The 25,933-nt window shown below is 47.5% G+C and overlaps 1 protein-coding gene across 1 annotated transcript in view; it reads right to left on the minus strand.

Annotated features, from left to right (window-relative positions):
- Nucleotides 1–25,933, minus strand: part of ANKRD33B (ankyrin repeat domain 33B) — a 73,516-nt gene that overhangs the window by 36,264 nt on the left and 11,319 nt on the right. The window lies entirely within an intron of this gene.

The following is a 25,933-nucleotide window of genomic DNA, read 5'->3' on the forward strand; positions in this document are numbered from 1 at the left end:
CATAATCCAAGGATCCCGAGATCGAGCCCCAACTTGGGTCCCTGCTTAGCAGGGAGCCTGCTTCTCTCTCTCCCTCCTCCTCCTGCTGCTCCCCGACTCATGCTCCTGCTCCCTCTCAAAATAAATAAAATATTAAGCAAGGAAGGAAGGAATGACTCTACCCTGAAGATACATATCATAAGAGTAGGGACTCAGAGATTTTATTAAATATTTTGGATTGGTTTCAATGTCCTTTCAAGGCACACACATTATAAGCATACAAATAGAATATTCTGATGATGGGGTTCCAGGCTATATTTATATTTTTATTCATGTGTTCTTATGTCAAATTAAGAGATGCTTAATAAGTTGTTTTATTTTTTTATTTTTTTAAATATTTTATTTATTTATTTGACAGAGGGAGACACAGTGAGAGAGGGAACACAAGCAGAGGGAGTGGGAGAGGGAGAAGCAGGCTTCCTGCAGAGCAGGGAGCCCAATTCAAGGAAAGATCCCAGAACCCTGGGATCATGACCTGAGCCGAAACGGACGGAGCCACCCAGGAGCCCCTGATAAGTTGTTTTAAATAAACAACAAACATTACTATGGATAAAATGGACAAAATATGATCTGGAAAATTTTTTCAGAGGCAGGGCCTGCCTAGCGGCTTTTAGATTAAGAAGAGACAAATTCGAGTTGTAATTTAAAAGAACTTTCCTTTAGACCAAATTTTCCAAACAACGGGAATTTTATTATCCCTGCAAACATCTTGTTTGGATTTATAATCTGAGACTCGGTCATTTTCAAAAGAGACTTTGTTCAACTATACGGTCTCTTTAAATCCGGTGTATACATTACCTGCACTATATACATTATGTATTATCCATGTATCAGGCAGTGGTTTTCCCACGGTCGTCATACGATCACTGAGCGCAAACCAGGCCCGGTTGCCAGGAGAGGCCCTCCAGGCAGCAACTCTCAGCAGTGGTGACACATGCCTCTCGCCATGTATCCCAAATTTTTGCGACAGACACACAAACTCAACAGAGACCTTCAAGGAGAGAGAACAACTAGAAGAGCAAAGGGGCACAGAAACCACGCTGCCAGGGAGGAAGGGCTGATGGACGGGACACTAGAGCCCATCGCCGAATCCAGACCTGGCCCCCCTCAGGCCCACAGACCCCAGCCCCTGCGCGATCCTGAGTCAGAACCGCCAGCCAAGCTGCCACTGAATCCAGAAACCTGGAGAAGGTATGAATGCTAACTGTTCTACGGGCCACTGTGTTCTGAGGGGACGTTAGATGGCATTAAACATCAGTGAGTCATAAAAGGAGACTTATTTTTTATTTTTTTTAATTAAAGAAAAATTTCTTTTTAATAAGAGGAGACTTCTGACATACAGGGTCATAATTCCGCACGCCACACGCATTAGCAATTTACGTTTTCATCCAAGAAATGGATTCTTGGACTAAGGCTGAATATATGTTTTGTAAGAAATACATAATTAAATAACCAACCATTACGACCTACTAAATATTATGCTAAGTACAAGAGATATAATTAATGCCACATACCAGCTAAGAAAATTTCCCCTCTGGGCTTAAATCAGAACTCCACCAGATTCTTCAGAAGACATGAATACAACACTATTTTTTCCTTTATTCAAAAATGTTCTCCTTTTGAAATGAGGGGGGAAAAAAAGAGAGAGAGAGAGTTAAAGAATATTTTTCTGGAAGGCCTGGGTACCTTAGTCAGGTAAGCATCTGCCTTCGGCTCAGGTCATGATCCCAGGGTCCTGGGATCGGTTCTGCGTCGGGCTCCTTGCTCGACAGGGAGTCTGCTTCTCCCTGTCTCCTGCTCCCCTTGCTTTTGTGTGCTCCCTCTCTCTGACAAATAAATAAAATCTTAAAAAAGAACATTTTTCTATTATATAATCTTACAAGTTATTAAGCATTAGTAAAAATGAGGCATACGAAGAATTTTAGTCATGAAGAAAAAAAGGCTTAAATCATAACAGAAAATGAAAAAATATATACTTTGATAAATCAGTTTATGAAACTATCAACAATGCATTAAGAAAAAAAAACTAAAAAAGAAATGCACCAGAATTTTAGTAGTGACTGATTCCAGATGATGACATTCTAGGTGGCTTCTTTTTCTTTACACTTTTCTGTAATAAAAACTCCCATTTTACTAAAATGAACACTTTTATTTAATCATCAGAGAATCAAAAGTTTTTAAGGAAGAAAAAGTTCTGATAAAACTTCCCGGTGTCCTGCTTGCTCAACTTCATAAGCAAGTTCGTAGATTGGCAGGAACCAGTACCAAAAAAAGAGAGAGAGAGAGAGAGAGCTGGGGCTTATCCTTTCCTGGAAGGAGCTGAAAAGGGTAGAAATAAATTTACAACCAAGCAAGCAATTCGTGAACGAAAAAACAACAATGAATTGGCCCTTTCAGGACCCCGGGGTTTACTATCAGCCTTGTTTCTTGCAAAAACACTCCTTTAAAGTTTCAAAAGACAGGACGCCTGGGTGGCTCAGTGGGTTAAAGCCTTCGGCTCAGGTCATGATCCCAGGGTCCTAGGATCAAGCCCTGCATCAAGCCCCGCATTGGGCTCGGCACCAGGCTCTCTGCTCAGCTCAGCTCTCTGCTTGGTGGGGAGCCTGCTTCCTCCTCTCTCTGCTTACTTGTGATCCCTATCTGTCAAATAAGTAAATAAAATCTTTATTAAAAAAAAAAGTTTCAAAAGACGAATCCAAATTGCCCGTGACATTGGCCTCAAAGAACTGAAACCCGTGTGGGAGACCCAGCCTGCCACGCCCAAGTTCTGCCCAGCTGATCTGCTGGAGGGTCTCAGACAACAGTCTGCTCTACTCATGATAAATAAACTCAAGACACAGATTTTTTTAAGGCAAATTTTTCATAAATACTGAGTCTGTAATCCACAGATACTGGTCTTGTGTCTGGCTGTGGTGTTAACACAGTACAGTCCAAACCCATCAATGGAGAATCAACAACTTGGCTAATTATTGCCCCAAACGACCAATTTCCTGTGTTCTGATTGGTTCACATTCAACCCCAGGCCACTCCGAGTGGGGTCCCAGGACCAGTAGCAGAAGCCTTCCCCTAAGAGCTTGTCTGGATTCCAGGACGCTGCTCCTCCCATCCGGCATGTCCAGACCTAGGGAATCGGAGCGTGCATGTCTCAAGTCCCAGCTGGTCTACGGGACAAAAAGTGTGAGGAGCTTGTGGGAGCAGGGCACAGCTCTCCGGTGAACAGGGGTGTCACTGCACCCGGAAGCCCAAGGTGCAAGGCTTCTCGGTCCAACCCTCCTGGGGTGCTGAAAATATACATCAGCTTGCTTTTCCCGTTAATTTTTATTTTGGTTGACTTTATTTTATTTTCAATTTATTTTGACTTCCTGTTCATTTTATTTTATTTTGATCGACTTGGGATTTTTTTGGATTTTGCCTAGAACGGACCGTCCCTCATCCTGGCCCAGGCGCCTCCAGCACCCCCTCAAAATGCCACCTCATCGGTCCTGTCTGCCACCTGCTCCTTGGTCCTTCCCCGTGGTCACAGGCTGGGATGGAGGGGTCCCAGAGGAGGAAGACGGCCACGATGTTATGGTTTGTACCTGCCTTACAGATCTGGGAGTAGGAACTCTACGATGGCGTAATAAAGCAAACCCTGTGGGAAGCGGGCTCCCAGGGGAGGCAGGTCACACTGCCTTCAGAGGGCTCTCTGGTCACTGGTCGACCCATCTTGGGTCACCGCCCCCCCCCCCCCCAAGCTGGTACTGACGAGCTGCAGTGCCTGGCTGGGTGTTACCGAAGGCAAAGGTGAACTGTGAAATCAGACAGTCCTTCCCCTGGGGAAAGTCAGTCTGGGGAAGCAGACAGAGAAGTAAACAAGTGAGGAGACCTGCCCAGAGGACTATGGGAGAGGACAAGGGACGGGAAAGGGGTGTGGAGAGGAGGCTGGTGGCCACCCCGCTGTGCCCCACGGCAGCCAGAAGCCCAGCGGTGTCAGGGAAGAGGGGGATGGCGTCCCAAGTGGCGGCCAAGCACGGGCAAAGGCTGGCAGCGGAGAGCTTCTGGGGAATTCGGGAAACCATGAAGGACTCGCGAGGAGGGCAAAGGAGCCTGAGTCGTGTCTGAGGCCAGGGAGAAGCGACTGAGGTCTGAGGCAGGATCCGTCCTGATCAGACGGTCCTAAAAACCTGCCTCCCGGGGACGCCTGGGGGGCTCGGTCAGTTCCACGGCTGCCTCCGGCTCAGGTCAGGATCTCAGGGTCCTGCGATCCAGCCCCAGGTCGGGCTCCCTGCTCAGCGGGGAGCTTGCTTCTCCCTCTCCCTCTGCTTGTTCTCTCTCCCTCTCTCAAATAAATAAATTAATATATAAAATCTTAAAAAGAAAGAAAGAAACGAAAAGCCCACATCTTAAAAAAAAACAAAAACAAAAAACAAAACACCTGCTTCTGGTGGATGTATGGTGGAAGGGAGAGCCTTGCCATTTTCTTCTATTTTCAAAATAATCATTAAATATGTGCCCCCCCCCCTTTTCAAGCTGACTCGGCAACTCCTTTGTGATTTTACTGAAACTGAAACTCCTGTCAGTCAGGGCTGACTGACGGCTTCAACATAACACTCTGGGCCTGGGATGTCATCTTCCAGGTGTTCATTAATGTCTTCTAACTACTTTTTTAATGCAAAAACTTAAATTATAACCTTTTCCAAATGTGAAGGTTCTTGATCTCATTAGTCACCAGGGAGATGCAAATTAAACCCCCGCTGCTATACCACCAAACGCCCACCCAAGGGCTAAAATTAACAAGACAATACCAGACGCTAGTGAGGGCGTGGATCTCTGGGTTCCCAGCAGGTGGGGGTGTGCAATGGACGACCCTACTGAAAACTGGAGTTTCTAATAAAATTCACCACACGCCTTCCTGATGACCCAGCAATCCTACTCACAGGTACATTCCCGGGAGAAATCAAGTCTGCATCCCCATAAAGACGTGTATAAGAACGTTCGGCACAGTTTCATTCCTAACAGACCCAGACTGCCGACAACCCACATATTCGCCACCGAAAGCCTGAATACGGAAGCTCCGCCGGGCTGGGGCCGGGAGGTACCACTCAGCAACCGAAGCCCGACACGCGCAACAGCACCGGAGTCTCAAACACACGGCGTCCGATGAAAGAAGCAGACATAAAAAAGTACAAGCTGTCGGAGTCCGTTGAATGAAATCAAGGACAGGTCAAGTTCATCTACGGTGATAAAAGGCTGTAAAGAGGGATTTTCGGAAGGAGGAGGCAAGAACTTTCTAGGATAATGAAAGCGTCCTGTATCTCAATCTGGGTAATATTTATGTGTGTGTTCATCTGCCAAGATTCACCGAGCTGTACCCGTCAGAGCTGTGCATAAATTTTATCTCAACAAAGTAACAATGATACAAAAACCAACTCAGCCAAAGATCTATACAAATGGCCAAAACCACAAGGAGGCCTCACGCCAAACCTGCGAGGAGGTCTATCCTGAAGAAAAACAAAAACCAGCAAGCGTAGGCAAGGATGAGGGGCAAACTGGAACGCGTGGGCTCCACTGGCAGGAGTGCCAGAGAGCATAACCGCTGAAGAAAATGTTTCGGTGGCTTCTCAGAAAGCTAAATATAGGATGGCCATGAGGGCAGCCGGGTGGCTCAGTCAGTTGGGCATCCGATCTCGACTTCTGCTCAGGCAGGTCATGATCTCAGCATCATGGGATCGAGCCCCGCGTCAGGCTCTGCTCCCAGCACGGAGTCTGCTTGAGACTCTCTCTCCCTCTGCCGCTGCCCACCACCCCACCCCCTGCACCCGTGCTCTCTCTCTCTAGCTCTCTAAAATAAATAAATAAATCTTAAAAAACAAACCAGCCATATGACCCCACAATTCTACTCCTAGGTATGTACCCAGAGGAATTTAAAGCAGGGACACGGGGTGCCTGGCTGGCTCAGTGGGTTAAAGCCTCTGCCTTCAGCTCAGGTCATGATCTCAGGATCCTGGGATCAAGCCCCGCATTGGGCTCCCTGCTCAGCGGGGAGTCTGCTTCCTCCTCTCTCTCTGCCTGTCTCTCTGCCTACTTGTGATCTCTGTCAAATTAATAAAATCCTTAAAAATAAATAAGTAAATAAAAATAAAGCAGGGATTCAAACAGGTATTTGTACACCTGTGTCCACAGCAACATGATTCGCAAAGCTGAAAGCTGGAGGCAGCCCAAGTGTCCGTGAGCAGATGAGCAGATGAACAAAACGTGGTCTCAGACCCTGGGGTGTTATTTCTTTAAACTAAAAGGACTGAAATTCTGACACCCCCTACAGCATGGATGGACCTAGAAGGCGTTATGCTGGGTGCAAGAAGCCAGACACAGAGAAACAAATATCAAAAGCATGTGATTCCACTACGTGATTGATCTAGAACAGGCAAATTCAGAAACAGAAAGTAGGTTAGAGGTTCCTGGAACTCAGGAGGGGGAAAAATGGGGAGTTACTGCTTCACAGTTACAGGGTATCTGTCTGCGGTGATAAAAATAGACAGTAGTGACGCTTGCACAACAGGGTGAGCTAAGTCCTGCCCCTGAACCATACGCTGGTTACAGTGGGCAAAAGGGGAGTTTTATGTTATATATATATTTACCACACTAGAAACGGTCATCAGGGAGCGTTCTCCAAAGCCATTCAGATCTGTATCTTACATGGACAAAGTATATGTATAAATATATTGAATTATACCTCAATAAAGCTGTTACAAATGAAAGAAAGAGAAAGAAAGAAAGAAGAAAGAAAGAAAGAAAGAAAGAAAGAAAGAAAGAAAGAAAGAAAGAAAGAAAGAAAGAAAGAAAAAGAAACGCGATTTAGTGATACTTGCATACCAGGGACAGATGTCAGAACCATTACATTGCGTGACAGAAGCCAGGCACCAAGGCAGGTCCCACTCCTGCCCCAGTGCTGATGAAGAAATCTCAGTGGTGGCCTCAGGGCAGGGGGAGGGGTTTGAGCCGAAACTAGAGGAAATTCTATCCTGAGCTGGGGGAGGAGGCACAGGTGCATGAATTTGTCAAAAATCATCCAGCTGTTCATTTAGAATTCACTATCGGTCATTTATGCCTCAATCAACTACTACTACCATAGAAAACACAGCTTGAGAGCAACAAGGCATGGACGGTGCGGGAAGGGCGTGGGGAAAGAGCAGGGCCAGAGGTGCGGCAGCCCTGAGAGGCCTCCCATCAGTCACCCGGAAGCACATGGCGCCACCCAAGAAGATGGCGGCGCGGCGGACGCCGAGGGAAGCAAAGCCAGGAGTGTTCCAGCAGGAGAACAAGCTCGTGGACATGGGACAGGACGTCAGGACAGGCGGCTGTCTTCCAACTTGGGCCCTTGAGGAAATTTCAAAGTCTGTCTGGCAAGGCAAGACGCGCAGCAAGAAAATCCAGCGTTCTTGGCCAACAGAGGAAGGCTCGGAAATCTAGAACCGACGAAAAGCAGGGTCTCACACACATACAAGATATATTCAATCAATTCAATTCTTGAATCAGAGGCTCACAGTAGAAGAAAGCAAGGTTAATGGGAAAGGGCAGGGCGCATATTTAAGTCATTTGGTTGTTTTGTTTGCTTTTCTCTGGCTGGCAACAGTTTGCCTGGCTTAGGCCAAAGACAATTATCCTCCAGGCACATGCAAGACAGCGAGTCCTCAAACTCTGCCCTGAGTCAGCAAATGCAATGTCTTTTCTCGGAGTAAAGCATTAGAAGGGCCTCCTGCTTCCTCGTTCATACTGTCACACCTGCCCCGTCACCAAGAAGGCCAAAAAATGGACAATGGACAGAGATTTCTAGAGTCATAACCGTCCAGACAGTGGTGACTAAAAAGTTGGGGCAAAAATGCCCAGCTGGGAGGCAGGGGTGAGCCCAGAAAGAGGGCCTCGTAGGCAAGGGTGACCCTCTGGGGATTCCTTTGTTCACTGGAAGAGCACTCAAGGCTGCCCCTTGCCACACCCTGCCCCCACCGAGGTCCCTCTTCTGAGAAGGCTCCCTTCACTAGGCCTCTGAGCCATGACCCCTTCTCCCTCACCTACCCATTAACCACCTTTCGAACTGTGCACCCCCCTCAAAAAAGACATGTCCAGGGGCGCCTGGGTGGCTCAGTGGGTTGGGCCTCTGCCTTTGGTCCGGCTCATGGTCTCGGGGTCCTGGCATCGAGCCCCGCGTCGGGCTCTCAGCTCGGCGGGGAGCCTGCTTCCCCCGACCTCTCTCTGCCTGCCTCTTTGTCTGCTTGTGATCTCTGTCAAATAAATAAATAAAATCTTTAAAAAAATTAAAAAAAAAAAAAAAGACACATCCAAGTCCTATCCCCTGGTACCCATGAATGTGACCTTATTCGGCAAGAGTCTTCGCAGATAGCATCAAGGGCCTTGAGACGCGGTCATCTGGAGACGAGGCACGGACCCAGGAAGGCCACGCGAACTTGGAGGCTGCGGGGGGAGCAGGGCACACACACCAACAACGTCTGGGGCCACCAGAAGCTGGGAGAGGCAGGAAGGACCCCCTCTAGGGTCTCTTGGAGAGAGACAAACCTGCTGTCACCCTGATTTGGGATTTCTAGCCTTTGGAACTGTGAGAGGAAAAACTTGTGTTGTTTAAGTCACCAACTTTGTGCTCATCTGTTACCTGCCCTAGGACACTCAAACGTCAACGCTCCAGGACCACATTCGCCCCAGGCCCTCTGAGCCTCTCCTCCACCGGACCTTCCCCCTCCTCTCCACTCGGGCACCACCCTTAGATAAGGCCCTCCCTAGCCCGCGAAGGCAGCGGGCAGCGAGCGCCTCCATCCGGTCACCTGCCTCCTGGCCTGACTGCCCTCCACCCTCCACACTCGGGTGCGTCCCTTCCCTCAGCTCCCAGCGCCTGTACCCCGCCCCCCACGTCCCTAGTCCCGGACAGCTGGCACCCTGTCAGGGACACCTGTTCCCACAGAAGCAGGTATCGTGTGCGGCATCTGAAAACTACGATCCAGCCGTGCCCCGCATGAAAATCGTCAAGAGGCCTGGTCCCTCGTTCAGCTTTTCTTCACCCAGCCAGCCGCAACCTCAGCTTTTCATAAATGGCAAAATACAGACGATCAGGGAAATGAACAGGATAAATCCTCTGCAAGTGACATCTTGAGACATAAACACGCCCCAAAGAAACAGACCTTCTGGGCAATGAAGGCCTTCAAAGAGCACCCCATTATCGGTAACAGGCGAGGGCCCCCCCACTCGCCCAGGCTTCCGGTTAGTCCCCGGCAACCCCAGTTCTGAGCAGGGTCCTTCTGCCTGCACCCACCGGTCTGCTCCGAGATCCCCGTTCCCTACAGGAATACCAGGACTGCGGGGCGTCTCGAATCCCCGCTACTTGGAGCTCTATGATTTAGAGTTAGGGGTGCCTCTCGGACTTTCCAAAACCAGCGCGCACAGACTGATCGAATGCTCCAAACATTCAGCCGCAAAATTCTGTTGTCACTGTTTCTGTGGACTTTACTTTTTCGAGCAGGTTCAGGTTCACAGCAGAACCGAAGGGAAGGCAGAGAGGTCTCCCCACCTGCAAAGTCTTCATACCTGAAACCACATCCAGAGCCAAGTAAGGCCTTTGCGATATTCCAGCTCCAACCGTGAAGGAATAAAAGCTAAGACCAGTCTTTTTTCTTAAGAGCTTAATGGGTCGATTAGCTAAAGCATTACAAACCTGAAAAGGAAACAGACAGTCAACATGTGCCGTAAAACTTAAGGAAGAAGGAAAGGCGGTCTAGCACTCCGCTCGCTCGTTAGAGGACCAGCAGTGCTACCTGCTTGCACCCGCGGGAATCCAACCACAGGTAAAGTCGAGACCCACAGAGGCATAATTACAGACGGGAGAAAACGTTACTAATCTCGCCGGCAGAAACATCATGAGGACAAAACGAGAGGCGGGCGTGGGGAGAGGAAGTACGGATGAGGTTGCCAACGCCGTTCCCTAACGCCGGAGTCCAGAAATACCGACTAGAACTACGGCAAAGAAATCAAGGTCGAAAAGATACCACGGCGTGCGGTGTAGGTGCCCAACAATGCGCTTTTTCAATTCTAAGCGCCTGACCTTAAGCTTTTAATTCTCGAGGCACCCGCTTCCGAGATCCCCATCTTAAACCCGGGGCGAGTTATTCAACGAGATAAGGAACCGCGCTGCCCCACCCCTCACGTTCCCCAGTTTAGAAAGCCGTGGGTGACCTAGATAACTCCAGATGGCCGGGCTGCTTGCTTCCCCCGTCCTGAGCCTTAATTCCCACTTTGTGTTTTAAAATCACCAATAAAGACTGAACCCCCCAGACCCTAGGCCCCACCATCAACCCCAATAAATGCAGAACCATGGGCCCGCGAGTGCTCTTGAAAGACCCCTGCCCTGGAGAGTCCCCTCCCTTAAGAGATAAATAGGATGGCTTTAGATGTCCTGACAGCAGCCCAGGGTGGCACATGTGCAATTATCAAGACAGAATGTTGTGTGTACATCCCAGACTATCACAAAAATATCACAGGACTAATAAAGGATATGAATGCCCAGATTAAGGCTCTACAAGGTCCCTCTCTCTCTTTTAGCGAATGGTTAAGTTCCTGGTTTGAAGGAGGACTATGGCCAAATCTCCTTTTCGGGCTTCTCATTCTTATCGCCTTATTAACCTTAATATGTTGCTATGTTCCATGTTTCTCTACTTGGTGCCGAGACTCCATTGCTACAATGACTTCACCACGACAGACGATCCTTGTCGCACGCGAGGACGCCTCTTCACTGTCAGCGCTGGATTCAGCTGCCTCCACCTTTCGTAACTCCCTTATACATTCCTACCCTGATCAATATTGACCGGAGCAGGTAGGGACAGCTCTACGCCCCTATTCAGCACGAAGAAGTTACAGAAGATGAGACCTTCCACCTTCAACCACCTTAAAGATTTAAGGGTCAAAATTGTTCAGGGGGGAATGATGAGGGAGCAGGAGGCTGGCTGAAGACAAAGCAAAAGCTGGCGCCTTGCACCCCCCCCTTTCATCCGCTCCCCTCCATATGTGTAGCATTCCTCAGGCACCCCTGACTGCCATAAAATGATAAATAGTTAACTTGCTGAGATCGCAGTCCTGCAAGACAGGAGTCTCCCTTGGTTTGCAAATTTCCTTGAGATTACAACAAAGAAGTTACCTTATCAATAGCCCTAATGTCACCCTCCCCTCCATAAAAACCGAAGGAGGTGGAGGTAGAAGGAAAAGTAAATAAAGTTAAGTTTCTTCTAAACCTAAATCTCATTAACAAGGATGCTTGATAGCAGGAATGTAACATTCCACCAGGAGACTCCCAACTGTCTTTACTTGATAAGTAACCAGGCCTCCAATATCCTGGTAGTGCTTTTTTTCGCATGCGTGGGCTAACCAGCCAGTTCTGCTTCTGTAAGATTGCTTTGTCTGCTTTTCCCGCGGGGTCCCCTGACCCAATCCACTGACGCCAAGTATGCCTGTTCAAAGGATCAATCAATCAGCGCCGTCCCCACCCAAAACTTGTTTGTACCTGTCTATAAAAACCCCGCTTTCCCCTCGGTCGGGGTGCTCGGTTAGCTGGAGCTGCCGACCACCCGCCGGTACCTGCGTCCCAATAAACCTCTTGCTGTTTGCATCCAGTGGCAGTGTTGGATTCTTGGGTAAGGGGATCCGCGGGTCTTTCACTCTCCCTCCTCCCCGCAGCCTCTTTCCGGAACTTTCCGGAACTTTCCTTCTCTCCCTCCCTCCCTCCCTTCCTTCCCCGCACCCAGTCCCAGATTGCAAAGTTCCCTGATGATCACGGACTGCTGAGGGCATCTTGCCATCACAGGAAGAACCACAAGGGTTGACCCAGTACAACATGGGCTCTGGTTGGGGACGTGCCCAGGCGAGAGCCCCAGGCTTTTCTAGCTGGTAGCATCACCAGACAGGCTGAGAACACAGAACAATAAGGCACTAGAACAATAAATATGAAAAACTATGGGTGGGTGTGTCTGATTGGAGGGGACAGTCTTGTCAGCCTCCATCTGTCCTGGCAGGGAACCACTGTTCCAAATGGGTAAATCGAGACACCCATTAGGAGCAAGCTGTCCATCAGCAGGGAGGTGACCGCCACAAGACAAGGAAGCAGGAATGATTCAAAGCGACCCCTTCCAGAGCGGACAGAAGAAAAGGTCCGGGCTGCATCCACTGGCAAGAATATCTTCTAGCAGATAAACGTACAACTTTAAAAAAATGGGTGTCGGGGGTCAAAAAACCATACCGTGTTGCGTATTTGAAAGTCTGTCGCTCGTTGTTAACGGTGCATTTGAAAAGCTCTCCTCACAAGGGAAAAAGCTGCAGCTCTGTGGGCTGCTGGATGTTAACAGGAGTTCTTGTGGTGGTGACGTCACAATGTGTAAATACCAAATCATCACACTGGAACCCGAAACTAATATAATATTACATGTCAACTACACCTCAATTTACAAAAAAACAAAATCAAAAACAGGAGGAAGAGAATAAAATATTCACAAGAATTAAAAAGTTCATTAAGGGGCACCTGGGTGGCTCAGTGGGTTACACCTCTGCCTGCAGCTCAGGTCATGGTCTCAGGGTCCTGGGATCGAGCCCCGCATCGGGTCTCCCTGCTCAGCATTAAGTCTGCTTCTCCCTCTCTCTCTGGCTGCCTCTCCCCCTGCTTGTTCTATCTCTCTCTCTCTCTCTCTGTGTCAAATAAATAAATAAAAACTTTTTTTTTTTTTTAAGTACATTAATAGGGTGGCTCAGTGGAGTAAGCCTCTGCCTTCCGCTCAGGTCATGATCTCAGGGTCCTGGGATGGAGCCCTACATCAGGCTCCCTGCTCAATGGGGAGCCTGCTTCCCTTCCCCTCTCTCTCTACCTGCCTCTCTGCCTACTTGTGATCTCTGTCTGTCAAATAAATAAATAAAATCTTTAAAAAAAAAAAAGGTACATTAATCAGAAAAAGTAAAATGACAGATGGCACAGAATAAGACTCTTGTCTTCAAAGGTTGAGGCATGTTGAAGAAATAATATGAAGAATGGATGGATTATTTAACCAACACTGTTGGGAAAGCTGACTATTAAGCAGGCAAAGTATTCACACATATACCATATATCAGAACACAGATAAAAAGAACTAAAAAATTAAGGGCAAAAATATACATATACAAAATTACATCCTAACATAGTTAATATCCTTGATCACAAGACAAGGAAAGGCTTTGAAAACGTAGTAACAATGAACAAAATAAATAAAATGTAAGTTTACTTTAAATGAAAATGTAATATTCATTTACATTTATAAAATAATAAGCAAAGTTAAAAAGAAATTTAAAAACAACCACCAAAATGAATGAGATTATTTAACTATCAACAGAAATGTATTAAATGTCAGCATTAAACAATCGATAAAGAACAAAAAATCAGAAGAAAACAAAGTCAATAAATGTATGTGAAATACGGATAACCTCACTAGTAAGCAAAGTAGTGAAAATTAAAATATTAATGAGACACCATGTACTTAACAAAAAAGATTATATTTCAGTTATTCACAGAAGACGGATTACTCAGTTAATGGTGTTGGATAAATGCCCAAGCCATATGGGGGGAAATAAGACTGGAGCTTTACCTAGTGGCTTATGCCAAAATGAATCATTAAATATACGACCGAAAAAACACTGGGAGAAAATTTAGATGACGATTTCTATAAACTTGGCTTTAGAAAAGCATTTTGAAGCATAATAGCAAAGCCAGAAACCATAAAGAAAAAGACAGATAAATCTGACTACACAAAAATCGACAGCTCTTCAGCAGAACAACAGGAACACAAAGTAAAAAGACAAAGGACAGTAACGCCCACCTTCAGCTAGGAACCGCTAAATTCAACCACATCTACGCCGCCACTGAGAGCACAAGTAAAACTGAATTTTTTCAAAAATATCTATCTGGAAGCATCCGACTTTCAAAACAACCAGGAGTTGCAGGCTGTGTATCCCAGAAAGAACGGAAAAGCCCTGAAACCAGCTTCCATCCGCACCGTTGTCCCCTCCTGGTGTCTGCGGATTCCTAACGGCTGAGAGACCAGGACACCAACAGAGAGTGGTAGTTACAGATCAGAGGCAATAGGCAAAGTCTGTGGCAGTCTCGGGGGGTAAGGAGACAAAATCGGAGTTCATGGCCTGCCCAGGAAGACAGGCCTGTTAAACATGCCACGTTTCCTGTAGCAAGCCCAAAGGGCTCGTTGTCCCTGGAGTGGGGCAAGCCAGAAATAGACCAGACCTCACAAAGACCACAACCTCGCCTGCTTTCATGCGTCCACTCCGTCTGCCAGGAACAAATTAAATCCTCTCTGGGGGAAGATAACACCATTTAAAGCTACTTCCATTTTTCACATTCGGTGTCTACCATTAAAAAAAAAAACAAAAAAAAAAGTATCAGGAGAGAAGACCAAAAGGAAAAGAGACCATAAAAAAAACAACTCAAGGGGCACCTGGATGGCTCAGTGGGTTAAAGCATCTTAGGCTTGGGTCATGGTCCCAGCGTCCTGGGATCAAGCCCCGCATCGGGCTCTCTGCTTATTGGGGAGTCTGCTTCCTCCTCTCAGCCTACTTGTGATCTCTGTCTGTCAAATAAATGAATAAAATCTGGGCGCCTGGGTGGCTCAGTGGGTTAAGCCGCTGCCTTCGGCTCAGGTCATGATCTCAGAGTCCTGGGATCGAGTCCCGCATCGGGCTCTCTGCTTGGCAGGGAGCCTGCTTCCCTCTCTCTCTCTCTCTCTCTGCCTGCCTCTCCATCTACTTGTGATTTCTCTCTGTCAAATAAGTAAATAAAGTCTTTAAAAAAAAAAAAAATTTTAAATGAATAAAATCTTAAAAAAAAAAAACTCAAGGAGATACAGATAATTACAAGTGATCACTTTACAGTAACTGTGATTAATATGTAGCAGAAAATAATGACAAATGTGAAGTTTAAGCAGAGAATTAGAATCTGTAAAAAAAGAATCAAATTCAAGTTTTGGAAATAAAATACAAAATAACTGAAACTGAGAATTTAAAAATGAATTAAGGTGTGCCTGGGTGGCTCAGTTGGTTAAGCATCTGCCTTTGGCTCAGGTCATGATCTCAGGGTCCTGGGATGGAGCCCCGAGTTGGAAAGCCTGCTTCGCCCTCTCCCTCTGCCCCACCCCCCAGCTAGGGCTCACTCTCTCGTGCTCTCTCGCTCTCTCAAATAAATAAACAAAATCTTTTAAAATAAATAAAAAACAAATAAAAAGGAGCTAAGAAGCAGAATAGGATAAACAGAATTAATGAACTAAGTTAAGTTCTTATTAATTAAGAACTAATTAGTGAACTAATCAGTTCACAGAACAGGATACACAGAGAATTAGTCAACTGGAAGATGGGTGAACGAAAAACGACCAGACAGGAAAACAAGGATGGAAAGATAAGGGGGAAAAAACCACATAACCGTCACATGGAGCAGAGTGGAAAAGGTCTAATATTTGTCAATCTGGTGTCACACAATGGGAAGGAAAAGAAAATGAGGCAGTATTTGACAAGACGGCAGCAGAGGGCATTCCCAAACTGACAAAAGATACCAAGCCATGTACTTAAGAAATTTTATAAACTCTGAAGCAGATTTAAAAAATAAATACGAACTGCAAGAAGAATGTGGAACATATGCTAGACAAAGAATAACAACTTCGGCATTTTTAAAAATTCTTAGAACTCAAGAAGAAAACACAGACTGTTCCAAACAAATAGGCAGAGAAGACAATGATATATGAGACATGTTTCAACGTCACTAATTATCAAAGACACGCATGTTAAAGTGCGGTATGTTGCTTTTTTACCATGACTTAGGGAAGATTAAAATAAGTGAAAATAACTAGCATTGAAAGGAGAGGTATTCTGCTGTCTTGCTAATGAACATAACCAGGTTCACTCTTCTAGAAGGCAAGTTGTGATTATGTGCAACACCAATCAGGACAGGCTAGGTTGTGCAGCAGTGACGAGCAAGCCCCAAATTCCAATGGCTTGTGACAAATGTCTACTTGCTCACAGGATCCATCCAGGGCAAGTGGGCCGTGGCTCTTTTCGATGTCGTCTTCCCTCTAAGACTCGGCTTGATGGAGGAGGCTCTATTCCTAATATTTCGAGTCTCACTGCAAAGGGAAATCCATATGCTGTGGGTCTTAACTCGGAGGGCCAACGGGGCCAGAGCAATTAAAATGACCAGATGTAATGCTACAAAAACAGAAGTCTACCCGTGCAGAGGCAGAATTTTTCATGAAAATAACAGGACCCACCATGTGCATCCAAACTCAAGACCTATCAATGACCTATCAATTTCCTTAAAATCAGATATAGATATATAGATCTATGGAAATGTATTTATAAACTGCTGCATTGCTCTAAGGGACAAACTAGAAATCATCTCCAGGATGTCCACCAGGAAGTCCTAAACTAAATAAATGAAAATGCACAGAAAATAGAATATATTGCAGCAATTAAAAATAATGACATGTGCTTGCTGGCATGGAAAGATGTCCTCAATAAGTTGCTAAGGAAAAAATATGGTACATGTAATCTACCATATTATATTAAATGACTGTGAAGTCACACCTGAAACATTTAATTATCTCTAGATCAGAGAGTTTCATCTTTGGCATTTTGCCTTTCTATGTTAGCTGAATATTTTACAATAAAAATGCAAGACTTGAATCTTTCAAAGACCAACAAACCCATTTCGATATTTTGAATAATCAATGTGCAGCGTCGCAAGGATCCAGCGAAACAGGCCATTTCGTAATAACCCTGCTGGTGGAAGGAGGAATCAGTTCTTCCTAGAAAGGCAGACGGCCTTTCAAAGGCTCAGGCTTATCTTAAACTCTATAATACACCTCCTAAAATGTGACCTAAAAAGCAATGCTCTGAGTGCCAGTAAAAGATACACTAAGACATCCACTCATCGGAGCATGATTATAAACAGCAGAATTTCAGAAACAACGAAAATGCCCAACAGATGATTAAATAAACAACGATGTATGCAGGAATCACTTTTAAAAATCAAGATTCCAGGGGCGCCTGGGTGGCTTAGTGGGTTAAGCCTCTGCCTTCGGCTCAGGTCATGATCCTAGGGTCCTGGGATCGAGCCCCGCATCGGGCTCTCTGCTCAGCAGGGAACCTGGTTCCCTCTCTCTCTGCCTGCCTCTCTACTTGCTTGTGATCTCTGTCTGTCAAATAAATAAATTAAATCTTTCAAAAATTAATTCAAAAAATTTTTAAAAATCAAAACTCTATAAAGTTCATTCAACGGAAATGAGCTCAGAGTATATGTAGAAGCAGGATCCAAAACTGTATTTATAGGACAAACTTTCGAGGGATAGATAAACAGACAGATAAACAGTTCGTGTCAAACATTAACTTCATTATCTCCGGGTACCAGTGGTAATTATTTATATTTTCTTCTTTGTAGTTGGCCCTTTCTTGTTTTGTTTTGGTTTTTTTTTTTTTGGCCCTTTCTTGTTTTGTTTTCATTTTCCACCCCGAAATATTTATACTGGAAACAGAAAAAAGAATCTAACAGATATTACTGTTAATATATCAGAGTAAAGGAGTGAAGATCGGAGGGTAGTGTGATCATTCACAGGGAAAGTCAAACTCTTCAGGAGGATCTTCACGAATCCATAAAATTAGAAATATTCTGCCACCATGAAGACTTCATGTTCTCCAACTTGACTGCACCTTGAAATTCAGCAAAAGAGCCTCCCAATCTCTGAGCACATAACTGCTGCTGAGCCAGGAAGCACATGAGTAAGTTCTTGGTCAACCTAAATGTATTGCAAAAGGCCCACACTTGCTCTAGAAAAATCTTTCCCCATCTGCAACTGCTCTGGCATTAGAAGACCTACAGCAAGTTCCTAAATTACATGTCAAGATCATGAGCAAAAAAACGGAGGATGAGAACCATTCTGTGGGCCTAAAGGTTGTTAGGAACTGTATGAGCGCTAGAAGGAAGAAAGCAGCCGTGAGGACTGACAGAGGAAGCCACAAGCACCCCAGAAGGGCATTCCAGGTCTCGGGGTTCTCTCGGGGTCTCCTGCCCCGAGAGGAAAGCCTGGCGCGCCACAGACCCACACCACCCCAGTTTTGAACTTCCTGCGTCAGAGGGAAATGACCTCCCAGGCTTGAAGTCAGACCGAAAGAGTTGGAAGTTTCGGGCTATCAGTGCGCAGCCCAGAGACAGATCTGGAAACCAAGGACCACGTCTGGGGACCGTGGCTGCCAACCCAATATGCCTCCGGGGAATGCGTGATTTTGTCACAGGACTTTTGGAAAGACGCTGATCCCGCCAAGTGTGATGGAAGAGACGCGCTCAGCACAAGCAGTGCTGAAGGCAAGAGCCTCACAGGACCTGACTCAAACTCACTTCTGAGTCCAGCTGGGTCTCCTTCTCTTGCCCCTCGAACTCTGGTTGCCCAAGGATGGCCTTCTCTCGTTAAGGGAGCTCACCAGTCCCTTCTGACCTCTCCTGCCAGCCCCCCCGCCATTTCATTCTGCTCTTGCCCTTCTGGCCTCTTGGCTGTTCCAGAACATTCCAGGTGTTCCCACCTCACAGCCCTTTGTTCTTGCGGCTGCTCTTCCCTAGACAGCAGCACCGCAAGACTTTCACTTCTTCCCTGGCTTTACTTAAAGGTTCTCTCCTCCGCGCGGAGGGCAAGTTCTGGACGTGTGCACTCACACCCTGCTTGCTTTCCCATTTCTCCTCAGCACCCACCCCATGCTAAGGTTTTTATGCCTTTTTTGTGATGGTCTTGTGTACTGTTTCTCTTCCCCAAAGTACGGGAGCTCCGTCTGAGTAAGGATTTCAGTCTTCTGTGTTCCGTCCTCCAGTCCCCAGAACAGGGCCGACTGCAGCCTGTTCGATAAATATTTGCTAAATCAACGAATCCATTAACATGAAAAGAAGGTCACCTCAAAACTCAAGAACCGATATCAAGAAGCCTATTTCATGCAAATAGTCTTTATAGTTTTCTTTTTTTAAAGGATGAACTGCAGCCCAGTGTTTGCTCCAAGTGTCATTAGTTAATAAAAACCCCCTGAAATCAAAACCAAACGTGCAATTTACTTGACAGAATGCACATCGCGAAGTCTTGCCAGGCATGAAATGGGTCATCTCGGGCTCCTCGGAAGCTTCATCATCAATGAAGCTTCCACGAGCATGTGGCGGCCGCTTCCAGACCTCCTCCCAGCCCCGGACAGATCATCACGAAAGGCAAACTCTGTGAAATTTAAGGGGATGCGTCATGCCTCTTGCCACTCGTCTCCTCATATCACAGTTTTAAGAGCACAACTTGTCCTATTATGAGTATTTTCCGAGAGGAAAATGAAGTGTAACGGCAGGTGTCGCACAACCGCAGACACTCCGGCGGAGAAACGAAGAAGTGTTTACAGGGCTGAGGGCGGCCGCGACGGGCTCTCCTCGTTTGATGGATGAGGAGCAGCTCGCAGGAGCCGGGAAACACGATTTTCCAATGAAGCCGTGTGAAGTTTAAAAACACCGGACAAGACGTTTGGTGAGTAAGAGGCAGAAGAGAGCAACCAGGTGTGCCAAATACTATAGATTCTTGCACGACCTCAGGAACTTCTCCATGTACAGTAAGGCACCTGCATACTCACCTTACTCTCTATCTCAGAGATCGTCCGCTGGGGAGTGACTCTGTTCCCTGAAAGAACATTTGTCAATGTCTGGGGACATTTCCGGTTGTCACAACTACAGAGGGGAGGAGAAGCTTCCTACTGGTAGGTAGTGGGCGGAGGGCAGGGACGCCACTCAGCATCAGGTAGGGCACCAGACAATCCCCACAACAAAGTACTACTTGGGCCCAGCTGTCAGTAAGGCCACGTCTGTTGGCCTTGGGGAAGGCAGAGAAGCCCTGACATACTTGAGACCATTTGTGAAAAGCCCACAGGTAACATCCTCATCGAAGGGGGAAAACTGGAAGCTTTCCTCTAAGGTCAGGAACCAGACAAGGATGCCCGCTCTCACCGTTTCTACTTGACACAGTCCTGGAAATAGTAGCAAGAGCAATCAGACTAGAAAAAGAAATAAAATGCATCCAAATAAGAAAGAAAAAGATGATGATTTCTGCAGATGACATAATCCTATACATAGAAAGCCCTAAAAACTCCACCATAAAAAATGGTTAGAACTAATAAATGAGTTTGGTAAGGTTGCCAGATACAAAATCAACGTGCAAAGATGAGTCACACTTCTTCAGCCTAATTAAGAAAACAATCGCACTTACGATAGCATCAGAAAGAATAAAATGCATCAGAATAATTTTAACCAAGGAAGTGAAAGGTCTGTATGTTGAGAACTATAAAACACGGATGAAAGAAACTATAAAGAAACAGAAAGATATCCTGTGTTCATGGATTCATGTCATTAAAATATTCTCACTACCCAAAGCAATATCCAGATTCAGCGCAATCCCTATTCCAACAGCATTTTTAACAGAAACAGAAAAAAAAAATTCTCAATTTTGTATAGAACCACAAAAGACCCCAGAAGCAGCCCTGAGAAAGAAGACAACACTGAAGGCATCACACTCCCTGGTTTCAAATGATATTACAAAGCAATAGTAATGCAAACAGTATGTTTCAGCACAAAACAGACGCCCAGATCGAGAGAGAGAACAGAGCCAAAAAAAAAAAAAAAATTCAAGCATGGGGAGTCGACTGATTTTCAACAAGGGCACCAACAACACACACAAAGGGGAAAAGACAGTCTCTTCGTTAAATGATACCGAGGAAACTGGATATCCACACGCGAAAAAATGACATCGGTCCTTATCTTAAACCATCCACAAAAATCGCCTCCAAGCTGATTAAAAACTGGAGCGTATGACCTAAAACTGTAGTTGTACGCATTTCAGAATCAAGGTATAGAACGGACAACTAGACACGGTTCCCCAGTCTTATTCCAGAGGCAGATACAAACCACCTACTATGGGCGCCAACCTCTGCCGGGCTAAAGAGGACATACACTGGAAGACACAGGCACTGACACTCCCCCTCACGGAGCCCAGCACGCCGAGAGAGAAAACCGTTCTACAAACGAGCTGCAAACCGTGCTGAGAACCCAGAGAGAAGCCGCCCCGGGAGGAGGCACGGAAGGAAGATCCCAGCAAAGGGGCCACCTGCGACCGCCCTGCTATAAAGGGAGGAGAAGGCAGGGCGTCCAGGGACAATAAGGATCGGCCAGCGCTGGGAGGGACGGCAAGTCACCCCCTTTCGGTCACCTTACTGACGCAACGGGAAATAGGAGAAAATCAGGCATTTGGAGCCTTCTAGTAGGAGAACTTGAAGGGAGAGCTTCGGAAATGCTGCTACTATACAAAAAGCGGCATGTATGGACACAAATTGGGACGCGGTGGCAGAAGAGAGTGGAAAGTGGCAAGATGCCGCAGGGGTAGGGAGCCGAGGGGGACGTGGGGGGACCAGAGAGGAAGTCCAGCATCTGTCTCTGGGGGATGTCGCAAAGCCCCGGAATACAGCAGTGTGACCCCAAAGGAAAGTAGGAGACCAGCACGGGACTGTCCACTACTTAGAAAGGGACTAGATGCAGGAGATGAGGAAGGCTGCCTGCAGGGTTACAACCAGGGGCACCTAGCCCCATGGCGACATCCAGAGCCGGCTCTGGAATTCGCAGCCTGCATGCAAAATGAAAATCCTGGGCCCTGGGTCCGAATCATTAAGACTTTCCAGACAGCCACAGCAAAGCCTGACACCCAACAGGGGGCCTTCGGAAGCACGAGGCCCTGGGTACTGCACAGGGTGCCCACCCACGAAAGCAGCCCCGGAGGAAGCAGCAACAATGCCAAAAGCTGGAGGGCGGTGACGCACTGTGTTTCAGACATGTCAACGAGATGCTGGGCGAGGGCTGGCACAGGAACATCCTGCAGATGATCTCAATGCAAGTGTGACTCTTGGGAGAGCTGTCCAGGGCTGAGAGCTGGCGTCAGCAGAACAAGCCTGGAGGGGGCTCTACCGGGCGGCAGTACTCCTAAGGCGATGTGTGAGTCAGGGCTCTCCAGAGAGAACCAGCAGGGGATACAGACACACAGAGATGTATTTTAAGGAGCCCATCATACAAGCATGGGAGCTGGGAAGCTGGAAACTCAGGCAGGAGCTGATGCTTGTCTTGAGGCAGAATTCCTCCTGCTCCAGGAAAAGGGTCAAGTTTTCGTTTTGAAGGCCTTCAACTGATTGAACTCAGCCCACCCACATTCCCGGTGGTCATCCCCTTAACGTTGAGTCACTGCAGCTGGTAACCACATCCACGAAGTACCTTCACGGTTCACAGAGACTGGTGTGCGATTAAGTAACTTGGTGCTAATGGCCTCATCCAGTTAATGCATAAAAATCACCACCCCAGGGAGTAGAGAGACAAACCCATGGAAAGAAGCTCAAGAAATGGGCCAAAACAAAAAGGAAATCAGTATAAGTCCACGTGAGACCAGGAAGTGAGCACTGGACAAGAAACCCATGGGGTCGGGGCGCCTGGATGGCTCAGTGGGTTAAAGCCTCTGCCTTCGGCTCTGGTCATGATTTCAGGGTCCTGGGATCGAGCCCTGCATTGGGCTCTCTGCTCAGCAGGGAGCCTGCTTCCCTCTCTCTCTCTGCCTGCCTCTCTGCCTGCTTGTGATCTCTGTCTGTCTAATAAATAAAATCTTTAAAAGAGATCCATGGGGTCCAAGGAGGTGGCCTCAGTGTGGATGATGCCCGCTGCAGAGCCCTTCTTGGGGGCTCAAGGCATCTGGGGGTTCCCAAGGTCAGGCCACTGTCAGACTCGTGCAGCAGATGGCTAATATGGGGGGCTCTGAAACCCAGCAGAGCTGTGTGTCGCTCTGCACCTGGCCCAGGCCTGCCATCCCCACCTTCCTCCCGGGAGCGAGGTCATTTCCCAACTCGGACAACAGAGCCCAAAATGCTGGGGAGGGCGGGGCAGTTTCTGTGGGTGGCTGGGGGTAAAGAAATAAGAGCTCCAGGGGATGGGAGTGGCCCTCGGAATGGATGTTTTCACGAAAACGGAAAACAGAGCCAGAGGGAGAGCTGCAAAGCCAAAGGTGGGAGTTGGGGGGGGGGGCACGGGGGCGGGCAGAACAGCCCCCACGGCCTTGGAAGGGCCCTGGGAGCCGGCTACAAAACTGTCCGCCCTACATGCCTCCGGCCTTGGGAAACAGGGCTCCAGGACACTGTCAGACCCAACCCACTGGCAAGTGAGTCTGGGACTTGTTTGCTTTGGGATTTTATCCCCTTGTTGATGAGGAGGGTTCCAAATATGACGTAACAAGGAGAGAAAGAGCAGCAGAGAGGGCAAGATGGGAGAGGCCACGCCGGCAGCAATGAGCAAGAGCCGGAGGGGGCTGGGGGGAGGGTCCAAATCCACTCGGGGAGGGGCTCCGGGCCCAGGGGTGGGGGGCTCTGTGCCCAGAGGGGAGGGGCGGAGGCTGTGCGTCAGAGTGTCCTTGGCCTTTACTGAGCCACTTCCCCTGGCCCCCTGGCCCCAGACCAGTCAAGGGCAAAACCAGCCCAGCCAGCCTCACAGCTATCCCTGAGGCAGGAGCAAGAAAGGGGGAAGGGGCCGGACACACTTGACAAAAGCCAACTCCCTCTTCTCTCCAAAGTAGAGCCCGAGACACGCTGCGGCAGGAGAGGGACCCGCCCCGGAGGAACCGAAACTGACCAGAGAGGTCCGCGCCGCCACAGTGGTTCTCAGGAGTGAGTCGGGGTCCCCTGGCGGGTGGTGGAACACAGGGCGACTCCACCCCCAGAATTTCGGATTCAGGCAGTGTGGAGTGAGTCCCCAGATGCCACTGACGCTGCTGGGCTGCGGCCACACTTTGCAGACCTTGGTGACAGGTCAGCAAGACCAAGGAGGGATGACCAAGGGGTCAGTTGGGCTTGATGCTCCCTGTGAAATGGGCCACATGCAGGGCTTGGCACACTTGTGTGAAAACCTGAACTCCTACCATACATTGTAAGTCATAGGAAATTGACCGTAAGACACTTAAAGGTAGAGCCTGCACCTGTCACCCGTCTCGCACATCTTGCACGGGGCACTTCCTGTGGTGAAATGAATGTTGTACTCCTTTATGGGGCAAAAGGTCAAGAGATGCAGTCACAAAGTGACAAGGATCTAGTTCTTTCATGAACATCCTGTTATAAATACTGTAAGCGAGTGGTTGCCTAGGGCTGGAAGGGTGGGTTGGGCAGACGGTCACAGCTCGGCGGGTACAAGCTTTCTCTCCCAGGTGACGTCTGCATACGTCTGTGAACGTCCCCCAAACCACCAAACTGTCAGCTCTACGGGGGAGAATTGCATAATGCGTGAGCTACGTATCGATGCAGCTGTTGCTAGAATGTTCTCTTTTCCTCACTCTCCCCTTCAGAGGACTTCCTTTTAGTCCGCATTTGGGGGATTTCCCATCACTTACAACTTTCAAGGCTTCAACTAGCTTTCATTTAAAAAAATTTTTTCTATTCCTGGACATTCTGGGACAACATCATTATTTAATTTTTACTCATGTAAACATTTTTTTTTTCAATCACCAAATTACAGAATCCTATCCTTTCAGAGATGGCGATCATCTAGATGTGAACCCATCCGTTCTCCAGGAGAACATCCCAGGCTTTTTTGGAGTGGAAGCCAGGCAGGTGCGGCTGTAGCCACATATTACACAAATAACCAAGCTCTCCTGCAAGGGGGAAAAATATTTTAAATGCATTTTTTAAAATTCTTCAGGGATTTCATGTATTAGGAAATCTTCGGGGTGTGATTAGATCAGGAGGGTGGAGCCCCTTGATGAGTGTCCCCATAAAATTCATGCCAGAGAGCGCCTGCCCCTTCTCCCACGTGAGAACAAGTGAGAAGACCGCCCGCCCTGAGCCAGCAGAGCCAGGAAGCAGGAGCCCACCGGGCGCCCATCCCACCGGCGCCTCATCTTGGACTTCCAGCCTCCAGCACCGCGAGCAGGGGATGCTGGTGTGTGGAGGTCACACGGTCCACGGTGTTCCGTCACAGGAGTTCAAATAGGAGTCCAGCATGTTTTAACAGCAAACATTGGGGTATAACCATTTCTTTGAAAAATGAGCTTTTTCCATTTCTCTGGAGACTTTTTTCTAAAGTAAGCACGTTACTGATAAGGAAACAGTCTCTATGCATTTGCTAAAACTCCTGTGTCCAAATCAAGCCATTTGCAAATAGGTAGATGGAAACTGTGAGATGCAAACAAATGGTTGACGTGAATTTTTGAGTTAGATTCAAAGGGCCCTTGCACTGAAGTAACATTAGGGAACCTTTCAAAATACGTTAGCAGCATCCTAAGTATTTGGGGAGCTGATAAAATTATTAGCAGAATCACTGTAAGATATTGCTTTTAACAAAGAAGATAGGGGTTTGCTTTTTTTTTTTTTAATAACTCAATACACTTGTACCTCATTCTAAAACCAATGGATTTAAATGTTTACACCAAAGAAAATTTCAAATTCACCAGGGAGTTCACGGCACATTTTAAGTAACTGAATTTTTTAGAGAAATGTATTTATTCCTTTTCACACAAGGCCATGGAGATTCAACCCTCCTCTCCAGGACCTCCCCGAGGCCCAGGCTCTCCCCTGCCTCCCAAAAGTACCCTCAAGAAGACACACCTGCCGGGACGCCTGGGTGGCTCAGTTGGTTAAGCAGGTGCCTTCGGCTCAGGTCATGATCCCAGCGTCCTGGGATGGAGTCCCACATCGGGCTCCTTGCTCGGCAGGGAGCCTGCTTCTCCCTCTGCCTCTGCCTGCCATTCTGTCGCCTGTGCTCGCTCTCTCCCCT

This window comes from Mustela erminea, chromosome 3 (assembly GCF_009829155.1).
Source record: "Mustela erminea isolate mMusErm1 chromosome 3, mMusErm1.Pri, whole genome shotgun sequence".
In the NCBI taxonomy this organism is placed as follows: Eukaryota; Metazoa; Chordata; class Mammalia; order Carnivora; family Mustelidae; genus Mustela; species Mustela erminea.